We start from the raw sequence: 5,227 nt of genomic DNA on the forward strand, positions 1-5,227 counted from the left end.
CTTTTTATACGCCCGTATAAAATACGGGACGTATTATGTGAAACCCCTTGGCGGGCGGCGGGCGGCGGGCGGAAGGCATCACTTTGTCCGGACTCTAATTCAAATTGTATTCATCCGATCTTCACCAAACTTGGTCAGCAGTTGCATCTAGTTGATATCTAGGCCAAGTTCGAATATGGGTCATGCCGGGTCAAAAACTAGGTCATAGGGTCAATAAGTGCATTTTCAAAGGGGCCACTTTGTCCGGACTCTATTTCAAATTGTATTCATCCGATCTTCATCAAACTTGGTCAGCAGTTGCATCTAGTTGATATATAGGCCAAGTTCGAATATGGGTCATGCCGGGTCAAAAACTAGGTCATAGGGTCAATTAGTGCATTTTCAACGGCGCCACTTTGATCGGACTCTAATTCAAATAGTTTTCATCCGATCTTCACCAAACTTGCTCAGAAGTTGAGTCTAGACAATATCTAGGCCAAGTTGGAATATGGGTCATGCCGGGTCAAAAACTAGGTCATGGGGTCACTTAGTGCATTTCAAGGATTTCATGGTGTCCGCTCTCTAAATGAAGTAGTTTTCACCCGATCTTCACCAAATTTGGTCAAAAGTTGTGTCTATATGATATGTAGGTCAGGTTTAAATATGGGTCATGCCGGGTCAAAAACTAGGTCACGAGGTTACTTAGTGCATTTCAAGCATTTAGCATGGTGTCCGCTCTCTAATTGAAGTAGTTTTCATCTGATCTTCACCTAATTTGGTTACAAGTTGTGTCTAGATGATATGTAGGTCAAGTTCGAATATGGGTCATGCCCGGTCAAAAACGAGGTCACATGGTGCATTTAAAGCATTTAGCATGGTGTCCGCTCTCTAATTGAAGTAGTTTTCATCTGATCTTCACCAAATTTAGTCAGATGTTACATCTAAATGATATCTAGGTCAAGTTCAAATATGGGTCATGCCAAGTCAATAACTAGGTCTTGAGGTCACTTAGTGCATTTCAAGCATTGAGCATGGTGTCCAAAACCTTCGAACGGGCGTATCTTGTGACAGTTTGGCACTCTTGTTTTCAAATAACTTTAAAACAATGTTTTTGAAGAATTTCACTAGTGCAAAAAAGACAGTTTTTATGTGGCTTATTGCAAAACATCAGAATTACTTAATTTAATTAGCCTGTGTTCTTGGCCAAAAAATTTATGTTTACAACATTGAAATACACTGTTGTGCTGCACGCATCATGAAATTTTGGCATCGATTTCAGATGTATTTAAATAATGTATTTTTAAATCTTATGATATGGGCGCAAACTGCAAGAAAAACTGTCTTTACTGCACTAAAAATTTTTGAAAACATTTTTATTAAAAACTTGAGATATCTGCAAAAAAAAAGTTCTGAACAGTGCATTTTCATTCTGTCCAGCCCGTGTGTAGTCATCTGAAGACCCCATTGATCCTGCACACTGGTACATGGTTTATAAAGATGTTTGAAATTTCTGTATAATAATGCAGTACACTATAACTGCAGAATGATAATATGCCCATTTCCAGGAATTTCTATGTGTAAAAGGCAACCTAGAAAAGGAAACTCAGATTAATATGCCCTTGTGAAATATTTTGTGACCATATTAAAAAAATTCTTACATATAAATGTTATGTAGTGATTAAGGCCGAAACCTGAAAATCGGTTAATGGAAAGATTGACATGTTTATGACCATGTTAGTACATATTCAGTTCAAGTATTGTTACATGGTATGTTTCATTGTCGAAGTTGAAAGGCTGTGAACAAAACATGAACTCAAGTTCGTTTGCATATGCAAAAGGGTTTGATCTGCGTTTATTGTAATACTCATTGTAATCTTTTTTTCTATGATTTGTCCTTTAATTTATTCCTATATCTATGTGGAATTTACGTCAAATGTTATATATAAGGGAACTAATGTCATAGGTTTTCTATACATTCATTTCCTTTCAACAAAATATACAGCTGTACAAATTGTGATTCCCAGTCATAAAGTAAATTTAGTGTAGCCAAATGTAAATTTCAAAATGGTTTTGCGTTCTTATGTTTTAGTTTATGTGTATTATCTGTAGCAGAAAAAAACATTTGCTTATTTGTGTTTCCGTTTTTTGATGTATTTCAGATAACAACAATATTTTGGGCAAAAAAGCATACCTAGTATCAAATTGACTTTCAATATATACCGTTTTTTAATCGTAAACCCTTTTCTTCATTTGAATAGCGTTGTTTTTAAACAAATTGCATTTCAGCTGAATTGTTTCTATTATCAATAATTGGTCCCAGAATTCATGGAAATTATCATTTTAAATTGGACTTGCATATAATGGTAAAGTGTACTTAAAAACAGACAATCATTAACATTACTCTATTTCAGCAATAGATTTACTAGCAATACTTTGCTGTTTTGCTTGTGGATTATTCCTTTAAAGTCGTAACAGCAAACATGTAATGTTACTATTTAGCGCCGCAGTTTTCCCAGTACGCGGCTCATTTTATCCTCGGCCTTTTGATGTGGTAATTTTCTTGAGACATTGTTACTACAATCCCAGTAGTTAACATGTATTTTTGGTGTGCATTACTCTACTTATGTTATTTATTTGATTTCTGTGATATTTTAACACTATCAGCTGATATTATGTTATTTCTTTTACCCTTCTTTCTTGTTTACAATCAAGATTGTCACGTTTTTACATGTGATACTTTTATGGAATGTTTTAATACATTTTTAATAAAGTATTATTTCTTTGCATTCTAAAGTGTCAGGCTTTATAGTTTTATTCTTTCAGACCCTTAAAATATACGTGGTACTCAGGCATGAGTTGAACATCATTGATTTATACATCAATGTTTTATGAAAGCACATGGTTGCATAGGTCTATTGATTTAATGCAAATCTTTGGACAGGAGAGAAATCATTCATTCTGTCTTAAAGGTATTACTTTTTTGGATTTCATTGTTAAAATACGCCATGAATTTAAGTATCCAACCAATAACAGTTCAACTAGCTTCATTTATGGCCTATAATATTGTGAAATATGTTTATTGTCTTTATTGAGGGTCCACTGTGCACGGTTTATATCCAAATAGGTAATGTTTAGTCAAGGTTTTAAGAAGGCACAGTTCCAAACAACCATTCCAAGTCAGATTTAATGTGCCTAAGGTATGGCAAGCTAAACGCACATTAATTCCTTAAACCACGGTTTAACAGTTAACTGTATAGTTAAGACTTTGAACCCGGGTTCAAAGTGCTGTTTGCACATTAATTCCTTAAACCCGGGTTCATGACTTTGAACCGTGGTTCAAAGTGTGTCTAAAAATAGATACAAATCTGTTATCTGAGACAACCAATCAGCGGAGCTTAAACCACAATTAGACGTTAATGCCCCAACTTCATTGGTCATCTCTCAACTATAGGGTTAAGAGACTTAGTCTTAAACTGCAGTTAAGAGGCGCGGAATGCACATTAATTATCCAACACTTAATTATATAGTTAAGAAACTTTGAACCTGAGATCAAAGTGCCGTTTGCACATTAATTCCTCTCTTAACTATAGGGTTAAGAGACTTTGAACTGCGGTTCAAAGTTTTAAACTGCGGTTCAGTCTTAAACTGGGGTTTAAAGTCTTAAACTGGGGTTAAGACACGCGGATTGCACATTATTTATTTAACAGTTAACTATAGGGTTAAGAGACTTTGATCCGGAGTTCAAAGTGCCGTTTGCACATTTATTCCTTAAACCAGAGTTCAAGAGTTTGAACCGCGGTTCAAAGTGTGTCCAAAAATAGATACAAATCTCTTATATCTACAAAGTTAAGAGACAACCAATCAACAGAGCTTAAACCACAATTAGAAGGCAAATGTCACGATTTCATTGGTCTTTTCTTAACTATATAGTTAAGAGACTTTGAAGAGTCTTGAACCCGGGTTTAAGGAATTAATTAGCAAACGGCACTTTGAACCCGGCTTCAAAGTCTCTTAACTATATAGTTAAATGTTAAACCGTGGTTTAAGGAATTAATGTGCATTTCGCTTGCCATACTTAGGACCATAATTTCAATAGTCAAGTGTTTCACTCAATGGGTACCATCAGTTCATTTGATCAGAAACTAAGTTATATTAAAAGTGAATAGAACATGTGAAGTAAAAACCTATTGGTTACAAAGGGTGGAGTAGAACAGATAAGTCTTTATTTAGGCAATAACTCAAATAAGATGTTACTTAATAATTATGATCTGCTTAAACTAAGCATATCACCAACATTCTAATTGACTGGGCAGTGTTCATCACTGGGACATGATTTTGGATAGAAGATATCAATATATGATAATGTTCACTGTGCACAACCAATCAGTAGCTTAAGAGAATGCACAACCAATCAGAAAGCAGCATGCATTAAGTATATGCTCTAAGCATGATCACTATGGTTAAAATCTAGGCGTTTCATTGGATCAAAATAACAGTAACATTATAAACAAGAGATTGCCAAGCAATAATGTCCCCTACTGGTGAAACTCCACCCTTGTCAGTAATTTTTTTTGTTTGTTTTATATTTGTTGCCATAGCATACACAATTTTTTGATGTAGGAACAAAATGAATTGACGTGCATAATCTCCATATTGCCATCTGTCCATGTTTCAAGTTTCATGAAAAAATATGAAGAACTTTTAAAGTTATCGCTGGATCCAGAAAAGTGTGACGGACAGACTGACACACGGAGCGCAAACCATAAGTCCCCTCCGGTTTGACCGGTAGGGGACAATTAAAACACAAACAATCCCAGTTTGTCTATACATATATTACTATTTTATTTACATTTTTCAATTTTTCATATCTTCCAAAACATTAACATGGCATATGACAACAGCAGGTGTACTCCAGACACACTCATACAGACAACAGTTGTACATCCGAGGCTGTGGAATTGTTCGTAGTCTGATAAATCAGGAACAACAACTCGGCTCCAATCATTCATAAAGCGATCACTTGTACAATTGATGAAATACTGAAATGAAATTTACAGGCAATATAAGTATCAGCACAAATGAAAGTTATTGTAAATTTATGAGAAATGAAAACAAAGAGTACTGTAATAAACTAGTAATGACATTTCTTGAAATTACTGACCCTTGCCTTTGTAGAGAATTTACAAGTTCTTTATCGTACAATATCATTCTGCAAAATTTAACTATTGACAGATCACAAATGCCATGA

The sequence above is a fragment of the Dreissena polymorpha genome, chromosome 10 (assembly GCF_020536995.1).
Source record: "Dreissena polymorpha isolate Duluth1 chromosome 10, UMN_Dpol_1.0, whole genome shotgun sequence".
NCBI lineage: Eukaryota > Metazoa > Mollusca > Bivalvia > Myida > Dreissenidae > Dreissena > Dreissena polymorpha.